The 26900-nt window shown below is 33.9% G+C and overlaps 1 protein-coding gene and 1 long non-coding RNA gene across 3 annotated transcripts in view; both read right to left on the bottom strand.

Moving 5' to 3' along the window:
- Window positions 1-26900, bottom strand: part of LOC115209347 (G-protein coupled receptor GRL101) — an 804611-nt gene that overhangs the window by 654008 nt on the left and 123703 nt on the right. The window lies entirely within an intron of this gene.
- LOC118762475 lies at window positions 7377-19292 on the bottom strand. The gene is made up of 3 exons (XR_004998229.1): window positions 19281-19292; window positions 12903-12905; window positions 7377-7459 (listed from the first exon to the last, which is right to left on the bottom strand). It is a non-coding gene; the product is annotated as an uncharacterized LOC118762475 (long non-coding RNA).

Here is a 26900-nt window from a genome sequence, read left to right as displayed (position 1 = left end):
TTGTGCTTGAAACACAGCACCTTTCTTGCTTGCAAACTGAAACATAGAGATAGCAGCAGTCTGTACATCATAATCATTGCAATTAATCTGATCATACTAAGCACTTATTGCTGTACTGGCTTCAATATTCTGTCTGCAAATACCTATCTGTAAATACGTCTTTGGATTTGATTGTGCCCAATTCTCGGTATTAGTATCGGACCAGTGATATATGCGAAAATTCCACGTTTTATATTTGCTCTTGTTTCAATTTCTAAGTATGAATTGATAAAACTTTTATAACGTTGTTTCATTAAAACTTTCGATTACGTCTGTAATTTCGTTCCATGGTTATGGCTGTTGAAAGCATTTTCTTTCCATAGTTTCATTATGTTAAAGCTTTCAATTATGGCTTTAATTTTGTTCTACAGTTGATGTTGTTTAAAATACAAAAATTGGACACACCATGTTATATCAAGAAAACTATTATAATGGGTATTTCTTTGATCTTATTTTTACCTTTTATCCTGTTCTCAAATCCTCCTTGAAAAGGAAACTAACATTTGATCTAATAGCAAACCATCATGGCCATGATAGCTGTCACCAGTTTTTTATTAGGATGTGCTGCCTTTGGGTTTTGCAGACTTATGTAAATGTTCTATATTTTTGGTTGTATTGTATAACAAGATGACTTATCAGTCGTATTTTAAGTCTAGTTTTGTTTTTGCAGGCATAATATAAAAATTTTATTTGAGCCAAAAATTCATTGATGTTGCTGCTACTGCTGTTGATTGTTACTTGGCTAAAAACATCTCTCACTCTAAGTAGATACTGCGAAAAATACATAAAATAAATAAATACATATTACAGATAGTGTGAAACTACGTCAATGGTGTTAATAACCTGTTTAACGCATAAACTTTATCAAAACATATACATACATAGGAATATGTGTATGCGGGTATACATGTACGTATACTTATACGTACGTTTATGTATATATACATATATTCTCTTAAAGCTTAGGTAGATTATATATTAGTGTATATATATATATATATATATATATATATATATATGTGTGTGTGTGTGTGTGGTGTGTGTGTGGTGTGTGTGTGTGTGTGTGTGTGTGTGTGTGTATCTATATGTACATGCATATATATATATACATATAGTTTACATATATACCTACATATACATACATATATGTGTGTGCATGTATGTGTGTATGTATAAATAAAAATACATGATTTTATATATATACATGATTATATATATATATATATATATATATATATAGATAGATGTTGCGTAGCTGTTTTAAAAATATTTAAAATTTGGGATTTTTTGTTCGTTTGTATGGTCTTTTTTGTTTTGTTTTTTTTGGACTTTAAATCTGATTTTTTAAAATCTTTTAATATTAAATTCCGATCTGAAATTATTTTGTTGGTCAGTGGTGCTTTTGATTTTTTTTTTTATTGACTTTAAAGATTTCTTCGGTCGTGTTTCTCTAGAGGACATTCAAATATCGACGTTAAACTGTCTAACATGTATAGATTTTAATATTAGGTGTTGTAACCTATATCAGTCACAGAACTTTGTTAAACAACCAGATATGAATAAATTGGTTTACAAGAAGCAGGTAAATATTTAAGAAAAAACAAGTTATATAAATTTCATTAATATCCTCTTCGGTACGACATTGTCAGACATGTAAAATTATATTTAAATCAATTAATGTTAACTTGTGCCGGTATTTTATTAAGTAATGTTGTCATAGCAATATTTCTTCACTAATATTTTACTGAGCAAGAGGTTACTATTTCTCATTCAGATTACAAATTACTGTAAAAAATAGGGATCTTTAGTATGCTTGTAAACTTCCTCTCATTCGAGTCATGAACACGGTATTGGTTAACAATCTGTATTGCATTCAATAACTAATGGTTTTACATATAAATCAGAGCAAATGTACTTATGAATGAAGTCAACATAAAGGTATAAATCCTTCCCAATTTGATAAAGGTGAGTATTTTTGCCAATGGATAATTTTAATTCTATATATATATGTATGTGTATGGATATATATAGCTGAACTTTACAGAAAAACAGAAGACGAAGACAGGTGTATAAACAAGAAGCAGGTATAGTAGTTTGACGGTAAGGAAGGAGAGAAACTCTTTTACGTTTCGAGCCTACGCGCTTCAATCAGAATGAGTAAGCAAAGGGAGAAAAAAATTAGATTTAGCGTCAATCTATATATATAGGCGTAGGAGTGGCTGTGTGGTAAGTATCTTGCTTACGAACCACATGGCTCCGGGTTCAGTCCCACTGCGTGGCGCCTTGGGCAAGTGTCTTCTACTATAGCCTCAGGGCGACCAAATCCTTGTGAGTGGATTTGGTATATGGAAACGGAAAGAAGACCGTCGTATATATATATATGTGTGTGTGTGTGTGTGTGTGTGTGTGTGTGTGTATGTATGTGTGTGTATATGTTTGTGTGTCAGTTTGTCCAACCGATGGTGGTGTGTTTACGTCCCCGTAACTTAGCGGTTCAGCAAAAGAGGCCGATAGAATAAGTACTAGGCATCCTGGTGTCGATTTCCTCGACTAAAGGCGGTGCCCCAGCATGGCCACAGCCAAATGACTGAAACAAAATAAAAGATTAAAGAGAGTATGTTGTGGATGCGTGTGTGTGTATCCGAATTACAAACTGGAATATAGTCTATATCAAAGTTTTAGTTAAAGGAGTATAGAGAGCTATCGTACCAAACTGTGGCGTGGAAATATCACGTGAATAAAGCATATCGCATGTTCTGTGCGAGAGAAGTATAGAGAGGTGTAGAGAAGTGTACAGATGAATGTGTAGCGTATTTTCTGATGGTCTTTCAGAATGTAACAGTCCTTCAAAATATAACCACATATGAATCGTTGGCGATTGTCTTCCTCCGCCTTTCTTTTCTATTGAACTTTCCTCTGTTTCTGAAGAAGAGCTCTGCTCGAAACGTTAAACCATCTTTCTTTCCTTCCCTGAGCGTCTGCTAATACTTCTCATGTACCCACGTCATCGCTTGCTTGTTTTGTGTTTGTTCTTCGTTTTTTGGGGATTTACTTTATATATATATATGTGTGTGTGTGTGTGTGTGTGTGTGTGTGTGGTGTGTGTGTGTGTGTGTGTGTGTGTGTGTGTGTGTGTGTGTGTGGACAAATGAACGAAAAGGGTACTCAACACATTTATATATTGATATATTATTATTTACAATAGTGTGATTCGGTTCTGTGCAACTTCAAGTCCGCCGGCCTCTAATAGGAACCCGACTCCTTCAGGATTATGGAATTTTTTCGGCCTATGTATGCATGTATATATATAGTAGAATGAATGGCAACTTTATAGACCTGTATTTTGGTGTCATGTTTAATGCCCCTTTCATTCTGTAGGCGATGATGAGTGTGCCAAATGCGTTGGTTGCCTTTGGAAGACGATTAATGATTTCATCATCAAGGGAAACGCTCGAATTCACTTTACTACAAAGATATGTAAATGAGTCTACATGATCTATATATAAATATATATATAGGGAAATCAAAAACTAAAACAGGAAAAACGACAAAAAGCAAGAGGACGTACACAATAAATGTATTAGACTGGCGCTCAGGGAAAGCTTAAAACTTTTTCGGGCATGACTATTTTTCAAAGAGAGGAAGGAGGAGGAAGTTCAGAGTGAGGGAAAAGAATAACCCGAGAAAAGCACGTATGTTATCCAACGATAGAGAGAAAGAGAGAGAATAAATGACATAGCTTCTTGAATCAAACACAGGTTTCATTTTATCGAATGTCCAACGATATATGTAAGGAAGCGGCATCACACAATATAAGCAAAATTATTCATACACACATTGAAATATAAGTAATTGTTCAGTTTTGATTCTGAAAGACCGTCAGAAAATGCGCCACACATTCATCTTTACACTTCTTACACTTCTCTCGCACAGAACATGCGATATACTTTTATTCATGTGATGTTTCCTCGCTCCAGTTTGGTACGATATACTCTTACAAGAGTATAGCTCTCTATACTCTTGCGACAAACAATTTGATACAGAAAATATTCCAGTTTGTGATTCAGATATTCATACTAAGATATATCAGTTGAATGTGATAGCTGTTTAAAATTATTCGATGATGACCAGGAATTGTTTTATCTAACCATAGAATCATATGATAGGGCTAAAGTTTGTGAATTGATGATTGCATTTATATTACTTAATTTGTAAAAGACTTTGCTTTGAAAATTTCGACCTCTGTTAGGATGATAGCCTATTAATTAAATCACCCTCAATAAATGCTGTTTAGAAGAAGTACATCTGTTTTCATAGAGTTTGACTTAAAGACCTCAAGTATATACGGATCGAAACAGAGTTAATTTCTGACATATAACCGTTCTCCTACAACCTAACAAGATATTACTCTAATATTACTCAACATTTCTCCAATAATCCTTAAAAATTAGTAAATGATATTAGTAAAGGTATAGCCAGTTAATCTTTTGATAGTAAATTCTTTAACGATGCTGCTCATTATTATAACCATGCACGAAAATCCTTGACTAGGCAGGATAGTATATAAAACAGCACTGCACACTAGGTATATGATATATTCTTCAGCTTAATTTAAATGTATTTTCAACGTTGCTAGAGTTCTCTTACACTTTATGAATAGGTGTTTCATTAATTTAATACACCTTGCGTCAAAGTGCACGGAAGTTGCACCATAAACTTCACTACTAGAACCACCAGTGTAAACAGGAGGAAACCTTCTAACACGAATGCATGAACACTCCTCTAAATAATTCCAATAATTGTATTCTTCTTTCCAAAGCATTAGTTTGTCAAGCCCAGGTTTTCCTTGCAACTAATTTTGTCTGAGCATGCAGTTGAAAGCATAGAGTATTTGCTACTGACAAAACCCACCCAGATAGAAATGCGCATCTAGTATTCTCACCCCCACTGCTGGGTAATTTTCTTCTGGTATTCATATATTTGTGTTTTAAATAGAGAAAATCAATACGGGATATTATCTCCGGACGAATACCACAGTTAATTTGCTTTCCATTATAAATTTGCATTAAGTGTCATACACAGAACCAGAATTTTAATGAAATATTGCTTCTGTTGCATATATATAACGAATGTGTGTGAGAATATCTCTCTCTTTACTTGTTTCAGTCATTTGACTGAGGCCATGCTAGAGCACCACCTTTAATCGAGCAACTCGACCCCGGGACTAATTCTTTCTAAGCCCAGTACTTATTCCATCGGGTCTCTTTTGCCGAACCGCTAAGTGACGGGGACATAAACACACCAGCATCGGTTGTCAAGCAATGCTAGGGGGACAAACACAGACACACAAACACACACACACATACATATACATATATATATATATACATATATACGACGGGCTTCTTTCAGTTTCCGTCTACCAAATCCACTCAGAAGGATTTTGTCGGCCCGAGGCTATAGTAGAAGACACTTGCCCAAACAGCCTTTGAATGGCGCATTGTGTCACTCAGACATAACCTGATGAACAGTAAAGAAAGAATTGAGTATAATGTATGCATACCCAAAAGTGGGAAGAACTACAGAGTTGGAACTCAATGTATACAAGTGTCTCGTACAACTTAAAAGAGGCTGGACTGACTTACCTAAAAAAAACATGGAGGAGAAGCAGGAATCATACCAGCAAAATGCAATGCATGTGTACATATTAGAGGATAACAATAGCATTGACAGGAAGAGTAGCCCCTGCGATATGTATGTATGTATGCATGAATGTATGTATGTACGCATGCATGTAATGCATGTATGTATATAATCATATATATATTTATGAAGGGTCATAGAGTAGTGAGTTTGATTTCCGGACCGGGCTATGTGTTGTGTTCTTGGGCAAGACACTTTATTTCACGTTGCTCCAGTTAACTTCTTCTGTGGAAATGAGTTCAGCCGTCACTGGTGCCAAGATGTATTGGGCTTTGAGTGTCCTTTGGACGACATCAGTGGCGTGGAGAAGGGAGGCTTGTATGCATGGGCAGCTGGTGGCCTTCCATAAACAACCATGCTTGTACTTGTGCCTCGAAGGGTAACTTTCTTGGTACCATCCCATGGTCATTCAAAGTGGTCTTTACCCTTACCCTTCATATATATATATATATATATATACACATATATATATACGTACGTTTTATATATATATATATACATATATATATACCTATGTATTATATATATATATACATATATATATACCTATGTATATATATTTATATATATATATATATATATATATATACCTATGTATATATATTTATATATATATATATATATATTTAATATATATATATGTATATATGTATATATATAATATATATGTATGTATGTATATATATATTATATATATATATATATATATGTATGTATATATATGTTATATATATATGTATATACATATATATATATGTATGTATATATATATGTATATATATATATATATATATATGTATATATATAGTATATGTATATATATATATATATATATATATATATAATTATATATATATATATATTTATATATATCTATATATATATGTGTATATATATATGTATGTATATATATATCTGTATATATATTATATATATATATATATATATATATAGATATATATACATATATGTATATCTATATAAAATATACATATATACATAAGAATACACACATATTTGCGTGAGTGTGTGTATCTGTGTGTGCGAAAGTATATGAATTGTTGCGCATTGATATATCTTCAAAAGTAGTCTACATCGATATCTGTTATTGACTTGACAAACATGAAGGGAAACTATCTTTGATGTTATAACTGAAATAATCATATTTAATGACATGTCAAGTAAATGTTCCTAATTGTTTTGTTAGAAAGTACATCTATAACTTGATGTACATATATCGGAAAGCAAGACATAGAGTAAATATTGTACAAACACACAAGCATGCATATATGGACAGTTCACAGACATACACAAATACAAACACAGACATATATATATATATATATATATATATATAATATATATATATATATATTTATTTATATTATATATATTATATATTATATACGTATGTATACAAGAAAATATTTCCATAAGTATATATATATATAGTATTTATATAAATATATGTGTATGTATATATGCATATATAGATATGTGTGTGTGTATGTATGAATATATGTATGTATATATGTGTGTGTGTATGTATGTATGTATGTGTATATATATGCGCATATATATATATATATATATATATATATATATATATATACTTATGTAAAAAGTTCATATCGATAAATAGGGAAAATAAGACATGATAGAAAATGCTAAAATAAGTTTATCATGAAATACATTTAGTAATGGTTAGTACCGGTTTCTCACTTTTCAACTTTTTCAAATAAGAAAATTACCGGAAGTGTTATCTAGATGACTGCTTCATTCTTTGGCATCAAAATATGAAGAGAAAGAATTTTAAGCACTTTTAAATGGACTTGAAATAAACATTCAATTTACGATGGAATATAGCCATCAACAGCTTCTATTCCTCGACATGTTCAATAAGAAATTTAACAGAAAAACTGACATATAGTGTAAGAACACTGACTCCAAGCAATATATACCATTCAACCCATGCCACATCAGGCACACTAGAATTAATATCTCTTTCAACATGCCCAAAAGACCACTATAGTAAATGAATAAAACACCAAGGACACACGACTACATGAGCTAAAAGTTACACTATCAGCAAGAATTATCCACCATCCTTAATTCATATAGGTTTCGAACGTGCCCTACAACTCTATATCCATGAATTCAGATATCCCAATCTAAAGAATGAATTACAACTAAAAGCCCCACAATACATATCCACACACAAACCTCTAAACAATGAGGCCGTCGACACCATCCTCTAGAACATTCCTTTATTAAAAAGGGACCATAGAATGAATCAAATCCTCCAAATGCATACCATCATAACGAGCACTAGACGACCCAAGTCAATGAAAAGTATTCTAACACAGGCCCTGTGGTATATGCGTCAAACTAATTGAGCGATCAGAGTTCTCCTTCGAACAGGGTCAACGTTTTTCTGTGAAAAACAACTTCACATGTGCTTCGGAAAACCTGAATATGTGTTAACTTGCCCAGGGTGTCGAGAGCAATACATTGGTCAAACTAAAAACAGTCTACGCCAGAGCATGACTGTACATAGATCCCAGATTAAAATACCGGAAAACAGAAAATAGCATCAAATGAACACGTCGACATTTGAGTCACTAATGAGCAACCCAACTTTAGAATATTCCCCTCTCTAAATTTAGGAACAATGCAACCTAAAATAGCCGCATTAACATATTGCAAAATATAAACCTCTTTTGAATGCTTCAACACAGTTGACACTACTACAGGGATCTTAGAATAATACCCACGAAAGTATTTAAAACGATTAAAAAATAATTCTTCAGAACAAAGGGAACAGAACTTTTTTACCAATCTTCTAGAACATTTTATTATGATCTTTAAGATTCCAGATGAAATTACTAAGACTGCTAGAAGCCCTATATCTGTTCCTAAAGGAATGATAATGATTCGAAACCCTTTTCTTAATATAATTCGCGTATGAACCAAAATGAAAGTAAATATTAGTCTCAGAAATGTATTTAGCGTGATAAACTACTTCTTTACGTTTAGCAAAATTTCCAAAGAATTTTCTTTGTTTCTACAATCACAAAGGGAATTTCCATCCCTACTCGTGCTTTCAACTATTGAATTATTATTAAGCAAATAACTACCCTCCTCATTATTAATAAAACTTATATTTGAATCAAAACCATTACTACCACACTGGCTAATGGAAAAATCAATAACATTAGCATCCAAGGAATCGATCTTGCTAACATTAACTGAGCTAACACGATGATAAAAACCAAATAATTTCTTTTCATTAATAGAAGATATAATCTAAGATAGATTCCGAGAAACCGAAAAAGTAATCTTAAGGGATCTCGGATTCAAAATCTCATAGTGTCTACTTTTTTTTATCAAAATGTTTCAAAAACAATCTATAAACAGCACCAACTAAGTTACTTTACTGGCAAACGGAATAATATGCCTTATAATGTTATTCTTGTCCAGAACTAAATTAGAATGACCTAAATTATTAACCTTATAGACCAACTTAGAATTATTACCTTTTAGCACGTAATTCCATTTATATTTATGAACATTAGCAACTGGAGTTAAAGGATTATTCTCTTTGTTCTTATGTGCATTTCCAGATCCATATACACTCCTCTGTTTAGATTTAGAGCATTTTAAAATCAAATCCATATCCATTCTCTTTTACTGTTTTACTTGTTTCAGTCATTTGACTGCGGCCATGCTGGAGCACCGCCTTTAGTCGAGTAAATAGATCCTAGGACTTATTCTTTGTAAGCCCAGTACTTATTCTATCGGTCTCTTTTGCCGAACCGCTAAGTTATGTGGACGTAAATACACCAGCATCGGTTGTGAAGCGATGTTGGCTAGACAAACACAGACACACAAGCACACACACACATGTATACATTCATATACATATATACGACGGGCTTCTTTCAGTTTCCGTCTACCAAATCCACTCACAAGACTTTGGTCGGCCCAAGGCTATAGTAGAAGACATTTGCTCAAGGTGCCACGCAGTGGGACTGAACCCGGAACCATGTGATTGGTAATCAAGCTACTTACCACATAGCAACTCTTGCGCCTAGTAAGATTCGATTGATCAGTATAACCAGTGCTAGAGATATCAAAGTATTCAATTTCCCTATTGTAACTAGACTTATTAAGGGTTATATTATAATGATCAGCATTCTTATCAAAATCTTCCTTACATGAAAATAAGGCAGAAATTCTCCTAGAAATATTGTAAATTAGAAATTTTTTAACTCAGCCTGGATGATTACTTTCTGAATTAATATATTTCAGATTAGAGTTAGGCTTATGATAAGGTTCGTAAATACCAGTAATCAGAATAAAGTTAATATCGAGAAGGTTAATAGATTCTGGTACATTTTCTGTGGTGATAGATAAACCGAAATTACATTTTAAAAACCAGTGAAATTCCTTTCTATATAGATCTAATTTCCTATTAGAAACATTCCTAACGGTGAACAAGGAATCATCTCGGTATAAACCCCCAGCAAGCTCCGGAAACTCACTCCCTAACTTAAACAGAATATAAATACATATTATATCCGTAACTTGGAATATCTAAGTTGTATGCACGATGAGAGTTTTTACATAGTTTGCATTTATCAAGTTTCACTCACAGCTCAACATTTTACCAAAGATGCCACTCAGTGAGAATGGGATTCAAACCGGAACCACGTGATTACGAAATAAAAATACGCTATGCCTGCATCTATTGAAAACATGGAGCGGTATACTAATGTATAGTATTTGCCTAATCGTTGCATGAAAACATAAGCCAAGTCGCATTTCTCCTCCTCTCTTTGACGTCAAAATATGTGGCAAAGAGATCTTGTTACCTGAGAATAAATGAGAGTTCTACATCTGAGTGTATATATCAATCGACTTTTAAATATTATATCACTTTTATCAACCGGTCCTTTCACCCAGAGACAATTTCTCGGATATTTTCAGCACAAAAATATTAAGAAGTCTTAAACCCCAATCAATATAATCCACTAAAAGTTTGACACTTAGATGATTAAGCTGTGGTGTTTTTCTTCATATTATTATTACTTTTTTTTTTTTTTGACGTTGTAGTTTTTCAATATTTCATAAAATCATATGCTTGGTTATTTCAATAGAGAAATACAGTTCTCAAAATGAAATAAGCAACAGTTTAAAATATTTTCTTTAAAAATGTAAATAAAATCCAAGTGAATTTAAGATATCTTTCCTGAAATCAATATAATAATGGAAAGATATCGTTAATATTCAAATACTATAAGCACTGAGAATCCGGTTTTGAAATTTCTACTTAACTTATCAATACTTTTCTTAGTCTAACATTTCTGCAGCTTAAAGAGAAAAACGAAAAATCAGACAACAAAATATAATGATGGATTTTTTTTCTATTCTGCAATATTCTGCAATAGAATAAGAAATATGAAACAGAAAACATTCGTGAAATATACAGGGGTTGGACAAAATAATGGAAACACCTAGCAACATAGCATCATAATTTTGAAATATCTATAAAACCGTCAAAAGCTTGTTTATTTTTATGTTTTTCGATTTATTATTAGTGTTGCTTTAATATGTTTTGCTAAAATTTGTTGTTTCTTTTCAGATATCATCAGATATTCATTAAAAGGACAGATCTGTCTGACTTTCAAACAGGTCAAATTGTTGGTGTTTATATGGCAGGCGCTAGCTAACGGAAACAGCCGAAATGTTTGGTGTATCAAGAAGTGCTGTCTTGAAAGTAATGACAGCCTTTGAGAAAGAAGGAAAAACCTCCTTGTCGAAACAAAACTCCGGAAGAAAATCAAAGCTTTTAGAAGGGACCGTCGGATTCTTGCGCGAATTGTTAGAAAGGGTCACAAAAGTACTTTATCTGATCAAATTCATCCTATGGAGAGAAACGCAATCTTTCAGGATGATAATACACCAATTCACGTGGCTAAATTGATATTGAATGGCACGAGGAACGTTCTAGTGAAGTTGAACATCTTATCTCGTCACCACAGTCCCCAGATCTCAACATTATTGAACATTTATGGTGCATTTTAGAAAAGCAAGTAAGGAGTCGATATCCTCCACCATCACCACTACAAGAACTGGAGACTGTTCTAGCTGAAGAATGGGAAAATATTCCTTTGGAAACAATTCAAACTTTCTACAAGTCTATATCTCATAGTATTCAAGTTGTTTAATACTGCCAGAGGCGGTCCTACCCCATATTAAATTAAATTTGTTTGAAATGTTAAGGTGTTTCCATTATTTTGTCCAACCCCTGTATATGTATGTGTAAATATTCACATACACACACATGCACATATATACGTACGCACACATACATACATACGTATTTACATACATACACATACATATACAGTTAAAATACGCACACACACGAACGCACATACATACATACATACATATATATATATTATATATATATATATATATATATATATATATATATATATCTTTTGTCTTTTACTTGTTTCAGTCATTTGTCTGCAGCCATGCTGGAGTACCGCCTTGAAGAGTTGCAGTCGAAGAAAGTAGTAGTAGTAGTAGTAGTATAGTAGTAGTAGTAGTAGTAGTAGTAGCAGCAGCAGCAGCAGCAGCTACAGCAGCAGCAGCAGCAGCAGCAGTAAGGCGGCGAGCTGGCAGAATCGATAGCACGCAAGGAAAGGCTTTTGCGTCCTGAGTTCTTCCGAGGTCGACTTGGCCTTTCTTTCTTTCGAGGTTGAGAAATTTAATATCTGTCAAGTACTGGGGTTGAAGTGATCGACTATTCTCCTCCCCAGGCCTAGTGTCAATAGTAGAAAGAAGTACCATTATTATTATTATTATTATTATTATTATTATTATTATGTGAGAGAGCAGTGCATGCCATCAAAGTGACACTGGGGTAAAATATACGAAGCCCAGTATCCGCATCATGACTACCCGTCTGATAAGGGTACACCAGGCACATGCATCACAACCATATATGCACGACATGGTGATCTCATATCAAGATAAACAGCGCATGACCTTGAAGGTGGAGCCCAGTTAGAATTTTCTTCAGGTCGAGTAGCCCATCTCGCTCAAAAGGTCCATGAATAAGGATTGTTTAAGGATGTTGAACGAACCAGCTATGTTTCGAAAGGTGAATTATCCAAACCTCAAAGAATTCCTTTCAACACATGGCTATGATACGCCCCCACTACTTCTGCTCATGATCACAGGTGCATTTATCGTCAGCCACTAAGGGACATGCTCAGCTGGTTAAGGTCAAACAACTGGCAAGCAAATCTGTGGTATTGAGCTGAATATTTGCTGTAGCCCATCTATAACAAGACAAAACAATGTATATGATAACACTTCTAATCAGTTAATATCAGAAGCCACGAGAGCCACTGTCTGGTACTGCATGAGGGCATTTATTATCATTATTATTATTATTATTATTATTAAGTTTCATTAATTTTTGTTTTTGTGTTGGCTCTTTCACTTCGCTTTTTTTCTCTCCTCTCCCTCGCTCTCTTTTCCTTATGTACAGACAGACAGACAGACAGACAGACAGACAGACAGACAGACAGACAGACAGACAGACAGACAGACAGACAGACAGACAGACAGACAGACAGACAGACATACAGACAGACAGACAGACAGACAGACAGACAGATAGATAGATAGATAGATAGATAGATAGATAGATAGATAGATAGATAGATAGATAGATAGATAGATAGATAGATGGATGGATAGATAGATATGTGTTGTGAGATATGCTTTTGATGTTTAACCTTCTATCAGTATGTGTGTGTCTATTTGTGTGTGTGTGTGTGTGTGTGCGTGTATCCGTATAGATAATTAGTGATTACTCTGTACATACTAATTTATTAGTCTATTGTGTTCCTTTGAAACATAAACATCAGACGCAAAGTTCGTGGCATACTACAGAAGCGGACAATACCTCTAAATGTATGTGTAGATGCAACACGTTAAACTTGTGTATTGTATTCTTCATGTGTGTAAGCGTATATGCATGAATTTATGTATATGCATATGTAAATATTAACTGATATATGTTTATGCGTGTGTATGTATATATACATCTGTATATAGAAATATATATATATATATGTGTATGTGTATGTATATATACATATATGTATACATATGTATGTGCGTATATATATGTATATGTATACACACATATGTATTTATGGATACATATATATATATATGTATATATATACATATAAATAGATGTATATACATATACATATGTATAAATGTACATATATATATATATATATTATGTATATATATAGCTATATATATGCATATGTGTATATACATACATATATATGTGTATATATATATATATTCATACTTACATACATATGCCCCGATACTCTTATAATGAAGCTGAGGTTTATATTTTAATATTGATAATGACATATTTCTTATCAATATTTCTATAAACCATCTTTAATTATTTCTATTGTTGTTGCTGTTTTATTCCTCTACTCAGATCTTGTCATTATAAATATTCTAATACATAATTCTCAGCTCACCTTATGCTACACGTCCTACCATCTAACATTACGATATAATGATCGCTGGTTTCTTTATTTGTTCTTCCTATATGATTTCTCTTTTATATATTAGTTCATATCTCGAATGTATTGGCTATTATAAGAGTGGGGAGTTGTGTAATAGCATTATCTATCTATTTTTCAATCAATATCTATGTCTGTCTCTCTGTCTCTATCTCTCTCTTCATACATATATACGTGTATGTGTGTGTGTGTGTTTGTGTGTGTGTGTGTGTGTGTTTATCATAAGGACACACGAAGAGCCAACCTGCTATAATGTGTACTTAGAAACCTCAACTTAACCATCAATGACACTGAGAAATTCAACAGATAACAACAATAGTCGGGCAAACGAGCAAAAAAAACATGACATATCACAGTTTAATGCTATATAGTTTGGTATTGGGATATACTTATACTACGATTTCAAGTTTTGGTGATAAACTTGAACTCTCTTCAGCAAGTCTTACCAAGTGAATAATCCAGCTCGTCACGTTGGCGTCTGCGGGCCTTCTGAATTGTTTCGAGTCAAGTTGAGTACAACTTCAGTGTAAAAATATCTATAATAAGGTGTTAATATTCAAAACCGAATATTTATAAAGATATTATTTTTATATCGTTTGCCCGACTACTGTTGTTATCTGTTAGATTTTTCAGTGTCTAGCAGGTACGCGCTTCGTGTGTCCTTACGATAAGTATAAAAGTTAATTGTATAGGTATCTACCGCTATTTAACGCACGCAGCCACCTATATGAATGTTGTTATTATCAATTTATATTTACCTCAGATAGTAATAACAATAATAATATCTTTATAAATATTCGCATTTGAATATCTATGCCTTATTATATATATATATATATATATATATAGTAATAAAGTATTTCTTTTAGGATAGAAACTTATATATGGATGTGAGAAGAGAGTCACAAACACACTAGTGTTATACAGAGGCGTATGTATCAATACTTTAACTGAATATATAAATTTCTATTTTAAAAAGAATTTGTTATAACTATATTTATCCTAAGCTATAGGGAGTTCTGCATACGTAACCATCCCATAGGATTATTCTGAAAGATGGGAATAACAAGCTGCTCGAGATAATTGGTAGTTTGCATGTACGGAAAAGAAAACACCAAACCCATCCAGAAATATAAGTATTTTAAGAAATCAACGAGAACGACAGATATCGATATTTCACAGTTTCTGTTGTTCATCGGTATCTTCGACTCGCCCCACTTACGAAACGAATCCGGAAATAGCCAGCTTGAACCATATACAACTCTATTTTCTTATAAGCGCAGTCGTGGTTTCGGGGTAATAAACTTGCTTCCCAAGCACATGGTTCCGGTTTCAGTCACAATGCGTGGCCCCTTGAACAAGTGTCTTATACTATAGCTTTGAACCGACCAAAGTTTTTTGAGTGCGTTTGATAGAAACTGAAAGAAGCCCGTCGCATATATATATATGTATATAATATATATATATATATATATATATATATATATATATATATATGTATGTATATATCTATGTGTATGTCTGTGTTTGTTCCTCCATCACCGCTTGGCAACTGGTGTTTGTGTGTTTACGCCCCCGTAACTTAGCAGTCCGCCAAACGGCACGGTAAAATAAATGTCCTGGAGTCGATTCAATTAAGAAAACTCTTCAAGGTAACTAAAACCCTTTATTTAACTGAAGCCCAGCATGGTCACAGTCAAATGACCACCGCAAGAATGGGATAAAAGATAAACATTAGCACTGCACAACTAGAACAAATTTCAAATTTTGTCTTAGCAGCTGCTCAGTATTGCAAATAATATCAATATCACATAATAGATGTTTTGTTAAATGTTAATAGCTGCAGTATTAAGTCTAACGGGGGTCCACTTAAATGCGTAGTTCGAATTCATTGCGTTCCATCTTGCGAAAATTTTATCTTCCTTAGCCTTGGGTGGATCCATACCCTGAGATCAAACTGAGTAGGCAAAAACCGTATGGTGGATTGTAGATGCAATTCCAAATATACCACTTTGTAATACAAGTTGTCACGCTCATTCTATCTAGGAATTACATTACGTTAAGAGTACATGTCTCTATGGAATGCGAAGTCACGTACATGGAAATTTTAGGGCAGATAATTCGGTTGCTCGAGCGAAAGGATCTTCTTTGTGAAAGGGTCATCCAGATATGTGTGTGTGTGTGTGTGTGTGTGTGTGTGTGTGTGTGTGTGTGTGGTGTGTGTGTGTGTGCGTGTGTAAAATGTTCTCGGTGAATTATTTGCTCCGTACTGAAATTATTTTCACACTGGTAGCTGCCATGAATTCGGTGCAAAAGGAATCAGTTGCAACGCAGATTTCGACACGACGGGTTGGGGCTCCTTGTCATGGTAACGCGTGCCGAGGAAGGTTAGGCTATTATGCCAGTCTGGAAACCGGTCCACGTGAGACCAAATACTTGAATGTAAACTGATAGATTGTCTTAGCCCGTTTATCTTCGGACAGTTGGTCATTATCAGTGTATTTTGGCGATTTAGATAAGAGTTTTGACTGTTATTTCCAGCAGGTAGACATACTTAGTATGTTCTTTGATCAATTTTAATATATACATACATACACACACTCATATATATATTATATATATATATATATATATATATAATATATACTTCACTTGTTACAATACTATGCTGTATACAGTGGATGAATGAAAATCTGATCTTCCGAAATAAATTCGTACAAAAGAATTACAATATCTCGTGTAACAATGTGAGTATGAGTATAGGTATAACAGATGAGTATATATGTCTGGGTGTGTATTTCTGTGCGTTTGTGTGTGTGTATATCTGTGTGAATGTGAGCGTAAATGTGTCTATTGTAGATGGCTGTGAATAAGTGTGTGAAATTGAGCTATCAAAGAGAAACACTACGATTATAAAGAGTAAGCGTTTATAAGCGATGAGAAAGCAAATGCCACATTTAGGGAAAGTGAAAATATATGCAATTACATCTGCATCTATTACAGATTTAAAGGACATGACCATCCATTTGCTGTGCAGTTCACAGTTATCTTTCATTAAGTGAACCATGTCGTATTGATTTTTTTTGCCGTTTGACATTTGAGCACTTGCTGGAAAATCTCATTATCTCGAATAAATCAACTCAACAATAACAACAGTGTTATATAATATTAAAGAGGAACGTGTGTATGTGTGCATATTTGCACGAATATATGTATGCATGCACGTATATATATATATATATATATATATATATATATGTGTGTGTGTGTGTGTGTGTGTGTGTGTGTGTGTGTGTGTATGCGTGTGCGTGTGTGTGCGCGCGCGTATACATATATATATATATACACAAATATATATATATTCAGAGAGAGAGAGAGAGAGAGAGAGAGAGTAAGTGAGAGAGATAGATAGATCAACCTGTACATATGAATTCACATGTATGTACGTACATAGATACACACACACCCATATATATATATATATATATATATATGTATAATATTGAAAATTTCCGTAGAAAATCAGAATTGAAAGAAGAGCGCTATATATAATTAACAGAGCTGAATGTTATTATAAGTATAGTCTACTGGCACATAATAATCGCACAACTTCATTACCCAACCAATACATACCACCTTAATCAGTTAAGTAAATTAATTCAACACATAAACACACACTCACACACATCGAACTTTTCCAGGCGAATAGAGTAAGTGCAGAGGCACACACACACACAGAAGATAGATAAACAACTAGAAAACTATATATATATATATATATATACAGGGTGGGGAAGCAAAATTTATAATATTTTGAGGCAGGGATTGAAAGACATAGTATGACCAATTAGTTTATTAAAAGTCATGAGAATTATTTGCCACAAGAAAATTTACATAACAGAAAATATTTTTATTCTATGTGTTCTCCTTCTTTCTCAATATCTGCCTTCACACGCTTCCTGAAACTTACGCAAGTGTTCCTCAAAAATTCGGGAGACAAAGTCTCCCATTTTTCTTTAATAGTATCTTTAAGAGAGTCGACATTACTGTGTCATGTTCTATTGGTAGCATGTTCTAAAACGCCCCAAATAGCATAATCCAGAGGGTTTAGGTCTGGGCTAGAAGGTGGCCATAAACATGATTCCAAAAAATTGCTACAGTTGGATTTGCAGAAATCTTGTATTTTTCTAGCTGTGTGTTGTGGAGCACCATCCTGTGTCCATACATAATTGCCATCCGGGTAATTTGCTTTAAGCCATGGCAATACCGGGTATCTCAGAGTCTTATAGTAAGTATTAATATTGATCTTTTCATCAGCTTTGTAGAATTTTATACGCTCTTTCTTTCTATCGGAAACCACAACTCCAAAAGCCATAACTTGAGCAGAATGTTTTGTTTTGAATGTCCCCTTAGCCTCAGCTGTTGATTTTGCAATAAATCTGTCATTTCTGCGGTTCAGAACAGCATCGACACTGAAGATCTTTTCATCTGAAAAGATCGTTACAATGGAGGACTTTTTCTTGAACCATGTAATAATTTACTTGCACCTTTCCAATCTCTTTTCCTTCATAGCTGTTGTCAACAAGTGTTTTGGTGTTCTTGTGTAAGATTTTAACCTCAAATCATATTTTACTGCATTTCTAATGGTCTTGTTCACTACCTCAAGTTCAATTGCCATTTTTCTCATGGATTTGGTTGGATCCTTTAGAATTTTGGATTTGAGAGCTTTAATAAAATCTTTGGTACGTATTTGTTGATTCCTCCACTTCCAGACCTCCTCATAATAGTTTTGCTCATAGTCATTCTATTCTTTACATTATAAACAGTCTTTATGGACACTCCAACTATTCTTGAAATCTCCTTTGGTGTGACGAGAGCATTCAGCAAATCACACACTCTTTGACATTTGCTTTCCTGATTACTCATATGGGCAAAAGTTTCTGAAAAGGTAAGGATAGTAGTGTTAGGTATGATTACGACATCAATATATGCTAGGTTTCAAAATAATTGACTTAGTACTTGCTGAGAAAAGACAACTTAATGTTCATTGTAAATTTTGCTTCCCCACCATGTATATATATTTTTTTTTTCAGAGAAGAATACAGTGTACGTTGAAACACAAAAGAGATACCCGAAGAATAGGATATCTGACTCGCTAGAAAGAGCAGTTAAAACTCCAGGCCACTAATTGTTGTAATTCTGAAAGTGATTGAAAAATAAAAACTTTTACCTTTTTATTTTTCAATCACTTTCAAAATTACAACGATTTTAACTGCTCTTTCTAGCGAGTCAGATATCCTATTCTTCGGGTATTTATTTTGTGTTTGAACGTACACTGTATTCTTCTCTGAACAATATATAGTCTATTGACTAATTTTTTCTTTCTCGATAGACCACTGGTAACTAAGAATTTTTCGGTGAATATTCTTGCTACCCTAAGATTTTAATTAATGATAAAATATATATATATATATATAAATTGAATTAAGTTCTTGGGGAAAATTTGACCATTTTATAGTGTTATTGAATGTGTAGTGGTGGGAAGGGATATAAGATAGTACAAGAGGGTGGTGAATGGGGAGAAAGTGACATATAGCATGCGTGCGTGTGTGCGTGTGTGTGTATGTGTGTGTGTGTGTGATTTTTGTATCTGAAAGGGCGTTAAAGAAAAAGAAGGAAGGGAAGAAAAGGGGGAGAAAGAAGAAAAAATTGTTTTGTTGGTCTTTTTGTAGCTGGTCAGAATGTTTACTCCAGGGGGGGGCATGAGAGAGTCTGTGTGTGTGTGTGTGTATGTGTGTGTGTGTTTGTGTCTGGAAGGGTTATTAAGGAAAAAGATGGAAAGGAGGTAGAAGAGGAGAAATTTTGTTGATTTCCTTGCACTTAGTATGTTTGTCAATAATAATAATAATTCTTATTGGCTTACAGTGATTGTAAATCAAGTTGTTTTCTCCAAGGGGAGCAAAGTGTCACTTTTCAATAAATTGTTTGTATTTCCTTTTTATCATTGTCTTGTGAGAGAGTGTGTGTGAGTGTGTGTGTGTGTGTATGTGTGTGTGTGTGTGCGTGTGTGTGTGTGTGGATGTGCGCGTGTGTGTGTGTGTTTGTGTTTTTGTATCTGAATAGTTGTATATATATATACAATTATATATACAACTATATATATATATATATATATATATATATATATATATATACGTTACTAAAGTAACTGAGGGCACTAGTCAGCACCAGTATTGCTAGAAATAAGAGTTAAAACAACTCATAGCCACAAGAAGCACTTTATCTTAATGACTGATAAGGGAAGCAAGCTCCCTCAGCGCCTAGGTATAAGCAGATCACAGTGATTTCCCATTTACATTAATGCACGTCATTAACTCTCACCTAGCACCTTGGGTTAAACTCAATTCGCCTTGTAAGTTCATAAGATTATCGTAGAAATCATACGCTGATTTCCTAAACGGTAAAAGTGAAAATTGTAAATAATAAGGGTGGTTAAAACAACTCACAGTCACAAGAAGCACTTATCTTATCAGTCATTAAGATAAGTGCTTCTTGTGGCTGTGGTTGTTTTAACTCTTATTTCTAGCAATACTGGTGCTGACTAGTGCCCCTCATCACTTTAGTGACGTATATCTTTCTGGCTTTCGGTTGTAAAATTGCTAACCAGCCACCCTTATTGTTCATAAGTTTCACTTTTACCACTTAGGAAATCAGCGTATGATTTCTATGATAATCTTTCTTATAAACTGACGGGATGAGATGAGTGGAAACCAAGGCGCTGGGTGAGAGTCATTAACGAACATAAATATAAATGCGAAATCAGTATGATCTGGTTACGTCCAGGTGCTGAGGAAGCTAGCCTCCCTTGTCAGTCATATATACATACACAAATATATATATATATTTTCTTTTGCCCTTGTTTATAAGTTGTATACACACAAACACACACACACACACACATATATATATACATATATATATACATATATATATAGATGTATGCATGTATGTATATATATGGCTCAGTGGTTAGAGCGTCGAGCTTACGATCGTGAGGTTGTGAGCTCGAATCCCGGACCGGGCTGCGTGTTGTGTTCTTGAGCAAGGCACTTTATTTCACGTTGCTCCAGTTCACTCAGCTGTAGAAATGAGTTGCGACGTCACTGGTGCCAAGCTGTATCGACCTTTGTCTTTCCCTTGGATAACACTGGTGGCGTGGAGAGGGGAGGCTGGTATGCATGGGCGACTGCTGGCCTTCCATAAAAAAAAACAACCTTGCCCGGACTTGTGTCTAGGAGGGTAACTTTCTAGGTGCAATCCCATGGTCATTCATGACCGAAGGGGGTCTTTACCCCTTTATATATATATATATATATATATATATATATATATATATACATATACACACCTCTGTGTTGTAGTTTTATGGGGTTGTATCATTATATTAATATAGTAGGTTACATAGTTTTATTTGCCATCCCTTTAGCTTTTGTAATTGCCACATCAAATTTCACATTTCCTTAGAATTTCTATATTTGTTACTTGAGCCGGTTTGGCGAGCATATTGATAGCTCCCCTATCGATACATAGTTCATCTTTTACCTGGAAGTTATGATAGCTTTATATCTCATAACTTTTACAAATTCTCTCTCATTACTTGTCGAATACGAACGATTTCCAAACCATTACTTTTTAATTGTAATTGATATACATAAACTTTATTTTCTAACTTCTAACTGTAAGGTGTAATTGTTAATATTCTATGTTGAATAAGGGTGGTGAGCTCGCAGAATTATTAGCACGTCGGTCAAAATGCTTTGCGGCATTTCACCCGTCTTACGCTCTGAGTTGAAAATACCACCGAGGTCCACTTTGCCTTTCAATTTTTTCTGACTCGGTAAAATAAGTACCAGTTGAGCACTAGGGCTCGATGTAATCAACTTAGTCCCTCTCCAGAAATTGCTGTCCTTGTGCCAAAATTTGAAACCAATATTATAAGATAAATTATGGAGTTGCTTTGAAACTTTCACTGCATTCCTATATCGTTTCTTTTCATTTTAACTATTTTACGATTCCTTCGCACTTTATTTTAAACATTTCTTTTTATGCGTGTACGTGTGTCCGTGAATGCGTGCGCGAGCGTGTGTGTGTGTGTGCGTGCGCGTATGTGTATGTGTGTGTGCGAGTATGCGTATGTGCGTGGGTGCTTGTATGAGTGTCTGTACTGAGGTGTGTGCGTGCGTGTGTGTGCCTACGTGTATGTGTGTGTGCATGCGTGTATATGTATGTGTACGTGTGTGCATGTGTCTGTGTGTGTATGTGTGTGTCTGTGAAAATAGATAAATATATAAGTGGATCATTAAAGAATATCATGCTTTTATTGAATAAGTACCTATCTGAAACCAAGATATGGATGTGAAATGTATCTAAAAAATCGTGAATGTGTCTTATCGTGATGTCTTATTTATTTCCCAAGCTGACCTCAGTAAGAAATATATGATTTAGTGGAGACAGTTTATTTAAAATTATTATTACTAAGAAGAAACTCGTTCTCTATTTCATATCGAAATTGTTTATTGCACTTTAGCCTTGATCGAAGAAGAATTCTCGGACCAAAAGCATTTATGCCATCAACATAAAAGTTTCACTTATAATTTTAGTACCTTTCACTGAAGTACATTTTATCTCCTTTTTCAGGTAGTGTGGTATATGTTGAGGAATATTTGAATGTTTTGCAAGTATCTGGTGTGTGCACATGGGGGATATCTTGTCTAAGATAGGTAAGGATTGTGTAATACATTATATAAAATTAACAGGTCAAGATTTGCTACTTTTTAAAGTGGTCTATTGTATTTCGTGGGCCAAAACTGATTGGGCTGTGAGTTAGACGGTGGCATAGACAGACAGACAGACAGACAGACAGACAGACAGACAGACAGATAGATAGATAGATAGATAGATAGATAGATAGATAGATAGATAGATAGATAGATAGATAGATAGATAGATAGATAGATAGATAGATAGATAGATAGATAGATAGATAGACAAGCAGATAGGTAGATAGAGAGAGAGAGAGACATTCACATACAGAAGACAAGATAACGATTAATGTGAAAGCATGTATTCCTTAGAAAACAATTGTGCAGACGATAAATATATTGCTTTCCAAACTAAAAATAGACACTAAGTAAAAATTAAGCATTTCAAAACAAAAAGAAAATTGGAGAACAACTAATATATCGAAACCGTATATGAAAATTAAATGCTGTAACTTTAAAATAAATTATATTCTTCACGAGAGATGTAGTGTATTGTTGGAGACTAGATTGTAGCATTCAATCCCACTAGAGGCAGGCACGTGATAGATAGATAGATTCCCCATCACATTTCTTTGTTTTGATAGAGATTCATTTCTCATTATGATATAAGTTTACAAAAAGACAATTGATGATAATGAGATATTCATTTTTTTTTCTATAAAAAGGTCAGAATTTTAATGATATTCATGGTTTACAGCAACAGACGTATGTTAGCTCTAACTGGGTAACGAAACTAGTTCGTAGACTAGTTCTGAAAAACAGAAATTATCCTCTTGTTCATTATAACAATAGCGATAAATTCTAAAGTGTTCGCTACTACTTTAGAATTTACCGCTATTGTGATTTTGTACATTCAACCATTTTCTGAAATATACTGTCTTTTTATCTTTTATCTTTCCTATTTTACTTGTTTCAGTCATTAGACTGAGGTCATGCCGGGGTACCGCCTTGGAGTATTTTAGTCGAACAACGAATCGACCTCAGTAGTTTTTTTTCTTTAAAGCTTAGTACTTATTCTTTTTGCCGAACTGCTTATGTACGGAAATGTAAACACCAATACTGGTTATCAAGCGGTGTTGGAGAACAAACACAGACACAGAGACAGACACAGAGATAAATATACACATATATACGATGGTCTTCTTTCAGTCTTCTACCAAATCCAACCACAAGGCATTGGTCGACCCCAGACTGTAGTAGAAGACACTTGCCCAAAGCGCCACGCAGTGGGACTGAACCCGGAAGCATGCGATCGGGAAGCAAACTTCTTACCACACAGTCACGTCTGCGACTTTGTTTAGAATAATTTTGAAAATAATGAAGTATTTTATAAAATATGTTTATTATTGTTAATCTGCTGTTTGGAGAACAGATTACTCTTTACTCTTTACTCTTTTACTTGTTTCAGTCATTTTGACTGCGACCATGCTGGAGCACCGCCTTTAATCGAGCAACTCGACCCCGGGACTTATTCTTTTTGTAAGCCCAGTACTTATTCTATCGGTCTCTTTTGCCGAACCGCTAAGTAACGGGGACATAAACACACCAGCATCAGTTGTCAAGCAATGCTAGGGGGACAAACACAGACACACAAACATAGACACGCATATATATATATATATACATATATACGACGGGCCACTTTCAGTTTCCGTCTACCAAATCCACTCACAAGGCTTTGGTCGGCCCGAGGCTATAGTAGAAGACACTTGCCCAAGATGCCACGCAGTGGGACTGAACCCGGAACCATGTGGTTGGTAAACAAGCTACTTACTACACAGCCACGCCTGCGCCTTAGCGCATAAAATTTTGATGGAAAATTTTAATTTAGGTAAATTTGAATATGAAGTTTGCATAATTTAAAAAAAGCAATAACAATCTTCGGCGAAGTAGTAACAAAATGGTAAATGAGCAGGAATACACGAATATGTTCAACCCTAATACTGAACTGACATTTATATAGAAATATAAAAGGCAAACTCGTTACTGACAACATTTCATTCCAGAACGTATAAACACTTCACTAAATACCTCTTGGTATTTTCACCTACGCTTTACTAATTCTTCTGATTCAACGCCCTTCCTCAATCTTAATATTGGCTTCATTTCCATTTTCCCCAAAGGCTGTATCCATCTTTTTCCGCAACGTTAGCAGCGTAAGTGAAATGACGATTTCTTTAAAAAATTAAATGCAATGTTGATATTTCAATTGAGGTATTGTTATTTATTGAAAAGCATTTTGCCCCACGCAGTCGCATATAACATTTAATACTGCGCATCATTCATTTCTTACATAAAAAACTAAGAGAAAACTTTGAAAATCTTATTGTCTGGCAAATTGCTAACTTTGGTTAATTTTTCGTAATCGTTTATCGCACATAATGAATAATTCATATAGAGAGCGATCGAAGTTTAAGATTTGTAATAAACCCTCGTTTAAGAAAACGTAAACATGCTTAATTAGTTTGACAAGTTACTGGTATATATTAAATATACGCAGACTTATTTAAAGAGATCAAACAGTAACATCTAGAATGTCATATTAAAAATTTTATTAATATCAATTTTGAATACATGGCTACATTTGTATTATATTTTCAATGCTTAAATTTAATTAATACGAGCGATAGTTATTGCTGCCCTTCATACAATTCATCATGTCTCACACAAAATTCACTGTATATAGAAATGTGTATTCTTGTTTGAGAAGAAGAGCAATAAAGGGAGAGGGGGAGAGAAACAGAAAGAGAGAGAAAGTGTATTTAAGTGAGTGTATAAGTAACAGAAACGGAATAAATCATATGTGTAAATTTTAATTTCAAAATTTATCATTTTAAAAACTTGCCTGTATACGAATATATATATATGATTTCCAAGACAAAAATTTCTCTTTGGGTATAGTGAACACTACTTTCTGCATACGTAGCCATAAAATTTCACATATAATTAACAAGTAACAAGTAATTTCATAAATATGAATGTTGCAGAAATGTTTTATTAAATTTCCTTGAAATTGTTAATAAGCAGCGGAAAGCTTTGGCACATCACTAAAGAATATTTGAAAAGATTCATGAATAGTAAATTCATATATTTTCTTTCAAAACCAATGAAATGCGAATTTCATCTTTATAATCATTGTGAATGATTACAGTGGCAGTCCCAAAATTAATTGAAAAGTTCGGTATTAACCATCCAACTATGTCGCGTATTCATTTCAGTATCTCATTCCCAAGGAGTATCAACATTGGGTTTTTAACACAATAAACAAATGCGAGTGTCTCTCACCTATATAATGCAGAGAATTGAAAAATGAGGACAACGTATTATGCAGGCATTTAATAAACAAAATCTCCATCTGCTTCTCCACCTTACACATTTATTTACTATGCCTAAATCCATTACCTAAAGAGTGAGCTATTTGAAATGGTATCTGACTCGAATAAATGACAGAAAGGCATTGAGCTTTATGTTTAGAATGTTCCGATCTCAACTCTTTTGAAGGTACTGCTTGTTGGTTTTAGGTCCGATAAAATAAACATCATGCATACTTTTCTTGATTCAGTTACCTTTGAATTATTTTCAGATTTGTACCTCATTTTCTGAGTCTATGTAGTATTGCATATATACATGCATACACACACACACACACACACACACACACACACATATATATATATATATATGTGTGGTGTGT

Source organism: Octopus sinensis, linkage group LG3 (genome assembly GCF_006345805.1).
Source record: "Octopus sinensis linkage group LG3, ASM634580v1, whole genome shotgun sequence".
Taxonomy (NCBI): Eukaryota; Metazoa; Mollusca; class Cephalopoda; order Octopoda; family Octopodidae; genus Octopus; species Octopus sinensis.
This window is presented reverse-complemented; position numbering and strand designations above follow the sequence as displayed.